Source organism: Stenella coeruleoalba (assembly GCF_951394435.1).
Source record: "Stenella coeruleoalba genome assembly, chromosome: 4".
NCBI lineage: Eukaryota > Metazoa > Chordata > Mammalia > Artiodactyla > Delphinidae > Stenella > Stenella coeruleoalba.
In genome coordinates, this window is record NC_137149.1 from 118,633,386 (window position 1) to 118,647,698 (window position 14,313).

Genomic DNA, 14,313 nt, shown 5'->3' on the forward strand with positions numbered 1-14,313 from the left:
CAGGGGACACGGGTTCGTGCCCTGTTCTGGGATGATCCCACATGCTGTGGAGCGGCTGGGCCCGTGAGCCATGGCCCCTGAGCCTGCGCGTCCGGAGCCTGGGCTCCACAACGGGAGAGGCCACAACAGTGAGAGGCCCGCTTACCGCAAAAAAAAAAAAAAAAAAAAAAAAAAGGGCAAATAACATGAACGCCATTTTACAGCAGAGGAAACAGGAGTGGCCAATTAAATCTGAAGACTTCCAGTCTCATTAGAAATAAGAACTCTTATACACTGCTGATCAGTGTATAAATTTGTACAACTACTTTTGAAAAGTTTGGCATTAACTAGTAAAATGAAAGATGAATATCTCCTATGGAACAGTAAATTAAGATACAGATATAATGATATATATGTCTCTTTATATATATATATATCTCGATATATCTACATCTGTATCTATTTCTCTCTCTCTCTATATATAAATAAAGTCATTCCAGCCCCTAGAGTAATGCCCAACACCAGATCCATGGTGATATTTATTGAGTGAATGAATGTAAGTAACATTTTAGGTGTGGTATTTTTTTTCTCTGAATATATAGTATGTTTATATATATATCTATATATAAAATAGATAACCATCCTGCTCCCTCCACAACCCCTATTCTGAGTTTTCTTTTTTTGAATTTATTTATTTTTTTATACAGCAGGTTCTTCTTAGTTATCCATTTTATACATATTAGTGTATACACGTCAATGCCAATCTCCCAATTCATCCCACCACCACCATCCTCCACCACTATCCCCCCTTGGCATCCATCCGTTTGTTCTCTACCTCTGTGTCTCTATTTCTGCCCTGCAAACCAGTTCATCTGTACCATTTTTTTAGGTTCCACATATATGCGTTAATATACGATATTTGTTTTTCTCTTTGTGACTTATTCACTCTGTATGACAGACTCTAGATCCATCCACGTCTCTACAAATGACCCAATTTCGTTCCTTTTCATGGCTGAGTAATATTCCATTGCATATATGTACCATATCTTCTTCAACCATTCGTCTGTCGATGGGCATTTAGGTTGCTTCCATGACCTGCCTATTGTAAACAGTGCTGCAATGAACATTGTGATACATGACTCTTTTTGAATTATGGTTTTCTCAGGGTATATGCCAAGTAGTGGGATTGCTGGGTCATATGGTAATTCTATTTTTAGTTTTTTAAGGAACCTCCATACTGTGCTCCATAGTGGCTGTATCAACTTACATTCCCACCAACAGTGCAAGAGCGCTCCCTTTTCTCCACATGCTCTCCAGCATTTGTTGTTTGTAGATTTTCTGATGATGCCCATTCTAACTGGTGTGAGGTTGATACCTCATTGTAGTTTTGATTTGCATTTCTCTAATAATTAGTGATGTTGAGCAGCTTTTCATGTGCTTCTTGGTAATCTGTATGTCTTCTTTGGAGAAATGTCTATTTAGGTCTTCTGCCCATTTTTGGATTGGGTTGTTTGTCTTTTAAATATTGAGCTGCATGAGCTGTTTATATATTTTGGAGATTAATCATTTGTCTGTTGATTCATTGGCAAATATTTTCTCCCATTCTGAGGGTTGTTGTTTCGTCTTGTTTGTAGTTTCCTGTGCTTTGCAAAAGGTTTTAAGTTCCATTAGGTCCCATTTGTTTATTTTTATTTCCATTACTCTGGGAGGTGGATCAAAAAAGATCTTACTGTGATTTATGTCAAAGACTGTTCATCCTTTGTTTTCCTCTAAGAGTTTTACAGTGTCTGGGCTTATATTTAGGTCTTTAATCCATTTTGAGTCTATTTTTGTGTATTGTGTTAGGGAGTGTTCTAATTTCATTGTTTTACATGTAGCTGTCCAGTTTCCCCAGCACCACTTACTGAAGAGATTGTGTTTTCTCCATTGTATATCCTTGCCTCCTTTGTCATAGATTAGTTGACCATAGGTGCATGGGTTTATCTCTGGGCTTTCTATCTGGTTCCACTGATCTATATTTCTGTTTTTGTGCCAGTACCACATTGTTTTGATTACTGTAGCTTTGTAGTATAGTCTGAAGTCAGGGAGTCTGATTCCTCCAGCTCCATTTTTTCCCCTTAAGACTGCTTTGGCTATACGGGGTCTTTTGTGTCTCCATAAAAATTTTAAGATTTTTTTGTTCTAGTTCTGTAAAAAATGCCATTGGTAATTTGATAGGGATTGCATTGAATCTGTAGATTGCTTTGGGTAGTATAGTCATTTTCACAATATTGATTCTTCCAATCCAAGAACATGGGATATCTCTCCATCTGTTTGTATCATCTTTAATTTCTTTCATTAGTGTCTCATAGTTTTCTGCATGCAGGTCTTTTGTCTCATTAGGTAGGTTTATTCCTAGGTATTTTATTCTTTTGGTTGCAATGGTAAATGGGAGTGCTTCCTTAATTTCTCTTTCAGATTTTTCATCATTAGTGTATAGGAATGCAAGAGATTTCTGTGCATTAATTTTGTATCCTGAAACTTTACCAAATTCATTGATTAGCTCTAGTGGTTTTCCGGTGGCATATTTAGGATTCTCTATGTATAGTATCATGTCATCTGCAAACAGTGACAGTTTTACTTCTTCTTTTCCAATTTGTATTCCTTTTCTTTCTCTTCTCTGATTGCCATGGCTAGGACATCCAAAACTATGTTGAATAATAGTGGCGAGAGTGGACATCCTCATCTTGTTCCTGATCTTAGAGGAAATGTTTTCAGTTTTTCACCATTGAGAATGATGTTTGCTCTGGGTTTGTCATATATGCCCTTTATTATGTTGAGGTAGGTTCCCTCTGTGCCCACTTTCTGGAGAGTTTTTATCATAAATGGGTGCTGAATTTTGTCAACAGCTTTCTCTGCATCTATTGAGATGATCATATGGTTTTTATTCTTCAATTTGTTCATATGGTGTATCACACTGATTGATTTGCATATACTGAAGAAGCCTTGCATCCCTGGGATAAATCTCACTTTATCATGGTGTACGGTCTTTTTACTGTGTTGTTGGATTCTGTTTGCTAGTATTTTGTTGAGGATTTTTGCATCTATATTCATCAGTGATTTTGGTCTGTAATTTCCTTTTTTTGTAGTATCTTTGTCTGGTTTTGGTATCAGGGTGATGGTAGCCTCATAGAATGAGTTTGGGAGTGTTCCTTCCTCTGCAATTTTTTGGAAGAGTTTGAGAAGGATGGGTGTTAGCTCTTCTCTAAATGTTTGATACAATTCACCTGTGAAGCCATCTGGTCCTGGACTTTTGTTTGTTGGAAGACTTTTAATCACAGTTTCAATTTCATTACTTGTGATTGGTCTGTTCATATTTTCTATTTCTTCCTGGTTCAGTCTTGGAAGCCTATACCTTTCTAAGAATTTGTCCATTTCTTACACGTTGTCCATTTTATTGGCATAGAGTTGCTTATGGTAGTGTCTTAGGATGCTTTGTATTTCTGCAGTGTCTGTTGTAACTTTTCCTTTTTCATTTCTAATTCTCTTGATTTGAACCCTCTCCTTCTTTTTCTTGATGAGTCTGTCTAATGGTTTATCAATTTTGTTTATCTTCTCAAAGAACCAGCTTTTAGTTTTATTCATCTTTGCTATTTTTTTCCTTGCTTCTATTTCCTTTATTTCTGCTCTGATCTTTATGATTTCTTTTCTTCTGCTCACTTTGGGTTTTGTCTGTTCTTCTTTCTCTAGTTCCTTTAAGTGTAAGGTTAAATTGTTTGAGATTTTTCTTGTTTCTTGAGGTAGGCTTGTATTGCTATAAATTTCCCTCTGAGAACTGGTTTTGCTGCATCCCATAGGTTTTGGGTCATCCTGTTTTTGTTGTCATTCGTCTCTAGGTAGTTTTTGATCTCCTCTTTGATTTCTTCAGTGATCTCTTGGTTACTTAGTAATGTATTGTTTAGTCTCCATGTGTTTGTGCTTTTACGTTTTTCTTCGTTGTAGTTGATTTCTAATCTCATAGGGTTGTGGTCAGAAAAGATGCTTGACATGATGTCAATTTTCTTGAATTTACTGAGACTTGATTTGTGACCCAAAATGTGATCTATCCTGGAGAATGTTCCATGTGCACTGAGAAGAAAGTGTAATCTGCTGTTTTGGGATGGAATGTCCTATAAATATCAATTAAATCTATCTGGTCTATTGTGTCATTTCAAGCTTGTGTTTCGTTACTAATTTTCTGTTTGGATGATCTGTCCATTGGTGTAAGTGAGATGTTCAAGTCCCCCACTATTACTGTGTTGCTGTTGATTTCCTCTTTTATAGCAGTTAGCAGTTGCCTTACGTATTGAGGTGCTCCTATGTTGGGTGCATATATATTTATAATTGTTGTATCTTCTTCTTGGATTGATCCCTTGATCATTAGGTGGTGTCCTTCCTTGTCTCTTGTAACATTCTTTATCTTAAAGTCTATTTTATCTGATATGAGTATTGCTACTCCAGCTTTCTTTTCATTTCCATTTGCATGGAATATCTTTTTCCATCTCCTCATTTTCAGTCTGTATGTGTCCCTAGGTCCAAAGTGGGTCTCTTGTAGACAGCATATATATGGGTCTTGTTTTTGTATCCATTCAGCGAGTCTGTGTCTTTTGGTTGGAGCATTTAATCCATTCACGTTTAAGGTAATAATTGATATGTATGTTCCTATGACCATTTTCTTAATTGTTTTGGGTTTATTTTTATAGGTCATTTTCTTCTCTTGTGCTTCCCACTTAGAGAAGTTCCTTTAGCATTTGTTGTAGAGCTGGTTTGGTGGTGCTGAATTCTCTTAGCTTTTGCCTGTTTGTAAAGCTTTTGATTTCTCCGTTTAATCTGAATGAGATCCTTGCCGGGGAGAGTAATCTTGGTTGTAAGTTCTTCTGTTTCATCACTTTAAATATATCATCCCACTCCCTTCTGGCTTGTAGAGTTTCTGCTGAGAAATCAGCATGAACCTTATGGGAGTTCCCTGTATGTTTTTTGTCATTTCTCCCTTGTTGCTTTCAATAATTTTTCTTTGTCTTTAATTTTTGTCAATTGGATTACTATGTGTCTTGGTGTGTTTCTCTTTGGACTTATCCTGCCTGGGACTCTCTGCACTTCCTGGACTTGGGGGCTATTTCCTTTCCTATGTTAGGGAAGTTTTCAATTATAATCTCTTCAAATATTTTCCCAGGTCCTTTCTCTCTCTCTTCTCCTTCTGGGACCCCTATAATATGAGTGTTGTTACGTTTAATGTTGTCCCAGGGGTCTCTTAGGCTGTCTTCATTTCTGTTCATTCTTGTTGTTTATTCTCTTCAGCAGCAGTGAATTCTACCATTCTGTCTTCCAGGTCACTTATCCGTTCTTCTGCTTCAGTTATTCTGCTACTGATTCCTTCTAGTTTATTTTTCGTTTCAGTTATTGTATTGCTCATCTCTGTTTGTTTGCTCTTTAATTCTTCTAGGTCTTTGCTAAACATTTCTTGCATCTCCTCGATCTTTGCCTGCATTCTTTTTCCGAGGTCCTGGATCATCTTCACTATCATTATTCTGAATTCTTTTCCTGGAAGGTTGCCTATCTCCACTTCACTTAGTTTTTTTTTCTGGGGTTTTATCTTGTTCCTTCATCTGGTATGTAGCCCTCTGCCTTTTCATCTTGTCTGTCTTTCTGTGAATGTGGTTTTAGTTCCATAGGCTGCAGGATTGTAGGTCTTCTTGCTTCTGCTGTCTGTGGCTATCTAAGAGGCTTGTGCAAGTTTCCTCCCTATTCTGAGTTTTGCTTATCATCCCTATTGGTTTTTCCTTTGTAAAAAATTATATATATATATATATATATATATAGGCTGTGTTTGGTCCCATGGCATGTTATCTAGTTTCTCCTATTGGGAGAAAATATGTGCAAAACATATCTGGCAAAGAACCTGATGCTAGAATATACAAAAAATTCTTACAAATGAATAAGGAAATGACAAACCTAAAGAAAAAATGGGGAAAAAATCTGAACAGGCATTTCACCAAAGAAAATATACAGATGGCAAATAAGCACATGAAATGACCAACATCTTTATTTATTAGGGAAATTCCAATTTAAACCACAATGAGGTCTACTACACATCCACCAGAATGGCTAAAATGAAAGGTTAACCATACCTTATTGGTGAGGATGTGGAACAAATTGGTCTCTCATATACTATTGGTGGAAATGTCAAATGGTACAACCATCTTGGAAAAGTTTGCCAGTTTCTTAAAAAGTTAAACATGCACCTACTATTCCCATGTGTATGTATACATACAACCCAGCTATTCCACAGCTAGGTACTGACCTGGGAGGAATGCATTACATATATTGTTTTGTGTGTATACCAAATACTTTTTCAAAAAGAAAGAAAGAAAAAAGGAAAATAATGAAGCTTCATGACTTGTTTCAAATGTAGTATAAAAAATAAAGACTATAAATGAGTAGATAGATTTAAAAAAGAAACTAAATCAGAAAGTTTCAAATAATCTTTCTAGTTTCTAATTCTCCCTAAAGCCATAAGTCAGTTCTGTTTATAATTGAGACTTTCACCTTTGCTTGTAGATTCTACAAGTAATACACCTCAGAGAGTTCAAGGAAAACTCCTATCTGGCCCTAAAATATGATGTTACAATCCTTACAAACTGGTATGTGATGCATTTTGATTCTTTGGAAAGCACACGTTAAGTAAAATTTCCTTCCCTAAAATGCCATTTTCCTGCTTAGGAACAAGGCAAATCTACCACAAATAAACCATTTATTAATTTTCTATTTTCTATGTCCATTAAGTAGATAACCTTTTTCTTTGCCTGTTTCTTGTTAACCGCAGAAGGAGGCTGATATAGTTGAAGGAGAATGATTCAGGAAACCTGCGCTCAACTCCCATTTCTGCCTCAAGTTAACCATATGAACTCTCTTCACTTGCATAATGAAGAAACTGAGAGTAAGATAATTTTTATGGTTCCTTTCTACTAAAACTTTCTGAGAAAATTGCTTTCTAAATAGAGGTACACATATATTTGGAAACTCAAATGGCTCTCAAAAAGCCGTTCTGTTGAAAGGCTTTCTTTCAGTAGAAAAACATTATTTCTATTTATTTTTAAGGACAGAAACTGGCACTTCTATTGGAGATGTATTAAATTTAGCTGAAAGTTTATGTACCAGTTTATAAACACTCTTCCCTGTTATTGAGTTATTTTTTAAGGTTTTCAATGGTAGCAACCTACTTGAGTCACACAGTAATTTTCCACCTACTAGTATTATTTGGCCTTTCTTGTTTTCCAATTTCAGATGACCCTTGGCTCCTGGAGCAACAGAGCAACTAAAGGGCTTCTGTATTTTTCGTATGAAATTCTAATAATTTTTAGAAATAGGTTCTAACTAATTACTCCTTTTCGGACCACAAAAAAATTTTTGACTTGAATTTTAACTCCCAGTGTTTTAGAACTTGGAGAAGACAAGGACCTCCCTGGTGTTGCAGTGGTTAAGAGTCCACACTCCCAGTGCAGGGGGCCCGGGTTCAATCCCTGGTCAGGAAACTAGATCCCACATGCATGCTTGCAACTAGGAGTTCGTATGTCACAACTAAGGAGCCCATGAGCTGCAACTAACGAGCCCACCTGCCACAACTAAGACCCGATGCAACCAAATAAATAAATAAAATATTAAAAAAAAAAAAAGAATTGGAGAAGACAGTAAAAGAGCACAGGATTTGATTCACGTACTGAACTGCAGAGAGCTGTTATAATGGCCCAGAAAGAGCATCAGAAAGAAAGTGGGAAGGGAATCAGACAATTTTTAGCTAACCTTACTGCTGTCAACACAAGTCAGAGTCCCCAACCCCTGACAGTCGACAAACCTAACACAGAGACACACTTCTTGTAGCTGAGGGAAGCTTGGGAGCCCACCACCCAAGCCTCAAAATGCGGCCATTAGCTGTATTTAAAATTGTCCCCCACTACCCAGTGAAACTTAATCCATGGGAAATAAAGGAAAGAGGATGCTTTTTAGGACTGAATTCTAGTTTTCACAACAAAATAATACAATACCCATTTTCACAAAAACATTCACTTGGTAACTGTGAGAAGGTTGATGTGTAAAAGCCTTTTAAAGTATCAGCACTTCAGAGAAGTTCCTGGAATAAAGAGAGCCTCTGGGGAGTCACAGCTTTTCAATTATAATTATGGAAATAAAATATAAAATTTCATTGTCACTTTAATCTCAGAAGCTGTTTCATACCAAAACAGACAACTTATCTCATTTTTCTATTAGCACTGATTATGTAAGTGTTATCCTAGTACGAGTTTTAGTTCTGGTAGTAGTCTTCAAAATCAGACGCAAATTTAAATAACAATGGTAAGTTGACTCTTTTATCTAATCAAACCATTAGTAAATAAAAAATAAAGGTAAATTAAACTAATAAATCAGTTCTCAACAGGAGTATACTTTCTAAATTAAATGAATTAAAAACTTAGAATATTTTGCTTTTCGAATTATTTTTTTCTCTTAAAAATTTTATTTTCTATTTTTTTACTCTATTATTACTTTTGGCCGTGCCACGCGGCATGCAGAACTTCCCTGCCCAGGGATCAAACCCACACCCCCTGCATTGGAAGCACGGAGTCTCAACCACTGGACCACCAGGGAAGTCCAATCTCCACTTATTTTTGACTAATTTTAATTTGCACTAGGGTCTGTACTCATATAATGTATTCAGTGCAGCTCTGACTGACAGGCTACAAAGAATCTTCAGAATGCTTTGGTTATTAAGTAAATACAAATCATTACCAATAGAGGAAAAATTAAGAAACATTATAAAAGCAGTTGCAATACAATTTTAAAGATAATTTTTGCAACCTTGGTAATGATACTGTGCTGTTGTCACTATATATAATAAGCAGTTTTAACAAGACTTAAAAGTATTATTTTAAGTATATGGCTTGTCTATCAGGTTCACTTTACTAGGCTATCTGGCTTTTTTATAAAGATCAGTCTGGGAGAGCTTCCCTGGTGGCGCAGTGGTTAAGAATCCGCCTGCTAATGCAGGGGACATGGGTTTGAGCCCTGGTCCAGGAAGATCCCACATGCCGCGGAGCAGCTAAGCCCGTGCGCCACAACTACTGAGCCTGCGCTCTAGAGCCCGTGACCCACAACTACTGAAGCCTGTGCGCCTTGAGCCCGTGCTCCGCAACAAGAGAAGCCACCGCCATGAGAAGCCCGTGCATTGCAATGAAGAGTAGCTCCCGCTCGCCACAACTAGAGAAAGCCCGCACACAGCAACGAAGACCCAACACAGCCAAAAATAAAAGTAAATAAAATAAATTAAAAAAAAGAAAAAAGATCAGTCTGGGAAAGATTCTGGTTTCTCAACTAGAACTGGCTTGAGGAGAGAGATGAAGAACATAAGGTGGGGGGAAAAAGGTCAAACCCTGCTTTTAGGAGAAGGGGCAAAAAGCCGAAAAGTTGGAGGAAATACTTTAGGGTCATTACACTTTTTCAATTTACTTCTATATTTATGCTATGAAATCATGAGAAGTGATAAGCATACAGTATCAAAGAAACAGCCAAGCATTTTTGGTAGACTATTCTTTGATATGGTGGGTGACACTAACTTTTGTGAAGCATTTTCTGTGTGACAGGTAATATGTTACCCTTACATCTTACATCTTCTATTCTCTCCATGTTATCATTAAAAAAAAAAAAAAACAGACTCAGAAAGTTAAGTAACTCACCTAAGTTTTAGACAGGTAGGAAGCAGATAGGCTGGATTTGGGAAACAGGAATGTTTATTCCAAGACTGGTCCATGTTCTTTCACCTATTCTAACCTGCCTCTATTCTATATTTTAGAAAGCTTTTAAACAAAGTTTGAAACAAACAAAAGAAGGTGTAACAGATCAGCTAAAGGAAGGGTAGAAATGTAGAAAAGATATATCTAAACCTCCTTCCTATTTTGTCTCTGGTCCTGAAGTTGCATTTAAACAGCCTCAGGACAAGGATCTAATGCAAGGGTTGGAACAGATAAAAGTTAATTCTTTCTAAAATTATGAAGAATAACGCAATATTAAACTTTCATATAATAAAAAACTTTCATATAATCTTTCCATAATTACAGAGCAGGAAAAAAAAATCTATATTGAGCTATTTATGTATGTTATCTCCTAACTTTAAAAAGGTTTAAAGTGGTTATAAGGATAAATAAAACAGGACAGAAAAGCAGATTTAAAATAGGAGAAGACAGAGGTAATATTTCCTGTGGTGAGATGATGACAGATTTGACCAACTTTGAAAACCTAACATCAGAAACAGAGTAATTTAGAAATATACTAAATCACTGTGAACTCAATTACTAAGAACTTTCATAAAGACCTACCAAACAATGAGCAACCCAGATCAGACACAAGCAAAACCACTATAGCAACATCTGGTGAATGACCGAAAATATATCATACAATACTTTAACTGTTAAAGGGCAAAACAAACTTCAGCACTGACTACTGACACACAGAGACAAGCTGAGGTTTTAAACAGAAACTGGGTAAGAGAAATTTAACAGCAGAACTGATAGATGATGTCAAGTGGATCACACTGAAAACTTTCTCCTGCTGATACAGCATGTATCAACAGAAGATAAATACCACTTAAAAGTTATTGACTAAAAATCTTAAAGTGTTATTTCATAGGCATCAAAACCATAAAAAAGTACTTTATTTCTACCAAATGAACTTTTTTCCAAATCAAATTTAGATTACATACCTTTTTATCAGAGACACTGAAGTCATTTTTTTAAATGAGGTTATTTCTAGTTAAAAAAGCTATTACTTTTAATATATTTACAATTGTTAAGTTCTTCAAAGTACTTATTGGCTCTTCCAGTAATTATATAAAATAGGGCTTTATATTAAGTGTACAACAATATTGGGGCAGTACCTTGGCTTAAACATGAAAGGAAAAGCTGGAACAAAATCATTCTTTCTTTTTTTTAAAAAATTAATTAATTAATTTATTTTTGGCTGTGTTGTGTCTTCCTCACAGTGTGCGGGCTTCTCATTGGCGTGGCTTCTCTTGTTGCGGAGCACGGGCTCTAGGTACGCAGGCTTCAGTAGTTGTGGCCCATGGGCTCAGTAGTTGTGGCTCACGGGCTCTAGAACTCAGGCTCAGTAGTTGTGGTGCAGGGGCTTAGTTGCTCCGCGGCATGTGGGATCTTCCCAGGTCAGGGCTCGAACACATGTCCCTTGCATTGGAAGGCGGATTCTTAACCACTGCGCCACCAGGGAAGCCCACAAAATCATTCTTTAGTAAGAAGTCTCCAACCACTGATATGTAAAGAATTAATTCCTTTCTTTACTCCCAACTATTTAAAAATGTATGATGATATGCTTTCTCTGCCCATCATTGATCTTTTTCCAGTAAGGAAGAAACCAGAAGAGTAACAGCAGGAATGTGTACCTGTCTTGGCCTTTTATTAGGTTTGTGAAGTATAATTTTATTACTTTGTAATAGCTTTGGAAATGCTTGTCATGAAAGCAGCTACCAGCTGAAAAAGAGAAGCACTATCAGAAATATGGGAGTGGGCACTGGGAAGGGAGTGAGAAAAAGGAAAGACAAACATGGAGGTGGAATAGATTTTATTTTTCTGACTCACTGGGATGGTTTCAACAAATCACTGACAAGTGGGTTTTTTAAAAAAAGCATCCTATGAGTTAAAAATGGCAGTTTTGTTTTGAAAAGAAGATAACTGATGAAACGCAATCTGTAAACTCCAGTAACAGTGAGTCACAGCACTACGCCTTATCGTTTTTTATCCAACGGTACATTAAAATTCTCAACGCACAAGTTTTCTCACCCTAGCAAAAATGCCCGTTGGCGCTTCTGTTCTATGGCTTTTACCATGTTAGCTCACTCCCTGTCCTCACCCTTCCCTCCAAGAGTTCCAGGTTTAGATGTGACCAATATGGTTTCTGTTTTCCAACGTTATCTCCAATCTTTTCCCTCCAAGCCTTTCTTGGAGCAGCATTATAACATCATTTACTTAACTAAAAGCAGGGCTATGGAGTCAAACAGATCTAGATTTGAATCCTGGTCTGGCTGTGAGAAATTTGGGCAAGTTACTTAACCTCTCTGGACCTCAGCATCATCATCTGTACACTAGTATGATCATCTAGATCACAGATTATAGATATACATATAGATATTATATAAAATACTTACAGAAAGCTTCCTCTATATGCAGATTACTTAAAGGTCAGTGTCTATCAGTTCACTTACTGTAGGAAGGGAATGCCCTAAGTATGTATCCATGGGGCTTACCTCTAGGAGAAGAAACAGACTAGCAGGCATTCATAGCACAGTATGATTTGTGCTTTAATTGGAGAAAGCCCTGGGCACTACTGTAATACACAGGGGAAGAAAGAACGAAACTCTGCTCGAGGAAATATTAAGTAGCAGAAATCATTCAAGTTAGCATCTGAACTCCTAGTTTAAAATTAATTTAGGTCCAGAAGAGTAGCTAAGGAACTAGGTATTTCCTTTCATTAATGAGGTGACCCAGTTCTCACTGGCCTTTGGACACTGGGCAACAGGAACTTACAGATAAACCAATGGCCAATTCAAATTCATCTTTACATTCACAAAACAGTTTTCTTTCAGAAGTATGGTTCTGTTATTTTATCTTGGAAAGCTAACTTTTTTTTCCTCTTATACAGCTTACAAAATTCTCATCCCGTGCACCTAACAGCTGTTTATAAACTTAATGGAAAAGCTTTACTAAAATGTTATTATAAAACCATTATTTTTCCTTAAAAAAATCTATAAGCAGCAATACTGTTCTGCTTTAAGAATAGAACAGAAAATATAACAAAAGTTTACAAATCATTGAAACATATGATCCAGGATTTCTTGCAGACTTTTTTTCTGACCTCCTTCTGCCAGTGCTCGTGTTCCTCATTCTGTGTGGCCCTGCTCAAGTCACACTGCCACCCAGCCCAGCAAGTACTTCTAGCCCACACTAAGGTTTTCTCCATCAAATTCTAGGTTTCTTCTTCCTCATGCTTTACTCAGCATTTTGTATAGAACAGATTTTACTAAATGTTCTCCATTAGACTGTAAGTTGCTTGTCAGCAAGCTTGTCATAATACCATTATACAGTATTTCTTCAGAATTAGGCATTACAAATAGCCCAAAGCAAGCTATTTGTAATGCCTAATTACATATATATATATATATATGTAATTAAGCATATATATATATATATATATATATATATATATAGTCAACAGGAAAGCACTGAGTCATTACTGAAAGGACTTCAAGGAAAGGTGGAAAAGAACAATGCAAAGTCAAGTTCTTAAACACTGCTGGTATCGTCTGAGGTTTTACTCAGAGATACTAATTAAAGGGCTTACTTTTAAGTAAATTGCAGAGACTGTAACTACTAGGAGCTAAAAAAAGTGCAGTAATGCCACCGCCACCAAAACCAATGTGGAGTATCAGTGATCTGTTCAAATCTCACACTGGTTGCTTACTTAAAAACTCACCTTTATCACAAAACCTGGCAAACTGACTTGGGTGATACCCAAGGCCGCCAAAATAAGTGAAATGTGGATCTGAGGCATACACAGTACCAACCATCTAACAGAATAGAGACATTGCAGTAGTAATGGTCAGGAAGTTAATTTTTTTTGGGGGGGGGGCTGCATCGTGCAGCTTGTGGGATCTTAGTTCCCCAACCAGGGATTGAATCCAGGCCCCCTGCAGTGGAAGCATGGAGTCCTAACCACTGGACCACCAGCGGATTCCCAAGAAGTAAATTTTAATAAGTGAATCCTATACACTCAAAGTGAAAGGACTGAACAATCCTCTCCCCTATAAGATAAACAACAGAAAAATGAACCTATCCTCCAAATGAGTTGGTCACTTATGACCAAAAGGGGTCAGAAAACACAAGTACTTTAAATATAATTGCCAAGAAACAGAACCAAGTCAAACATATAAAAACAGCAACTCATGATTATACAGCTATCCCTCTGGAAGGCTTTTAAATCTATTGTACAAAACATCTTTCTTTCACAAAAACTGCATGCTGGAAGTCGTAGCACAACCGACAGAGAGACTGTATGAACTGGTCAGCTGGGTGTGCTCTCTCCTGCATTCACCAGTAGAGAACTGCAAATTACTAACCGACTATGGATAGATATGGCTTGGTTGATGTTAATTTCAAAATCAACCCACAACTCACAATTCTTTTTGGTTGCGTGATTCATATAAAGATAGTTAACTTCTGCCTCTTTCATAAAGACAGAAAGGAGACAATGCAAATCACAGTC

At 36.8% G+C, this 14,313-nt stretch overlaps 1 protein-coding gene across 5 annotated transcripts in view; it reads right to left on the bottom strand.

The window, feature by feature from the left end:
* The window catches only part of ARFIP1 (ARF interacting protein 1), a 135,289-nt gene that overhangs the window by 7,465 nt on the left and 113,511 nt on the right, over window positions 1–14,313 (bottom strand). The window lies entirely within an intron of this gene.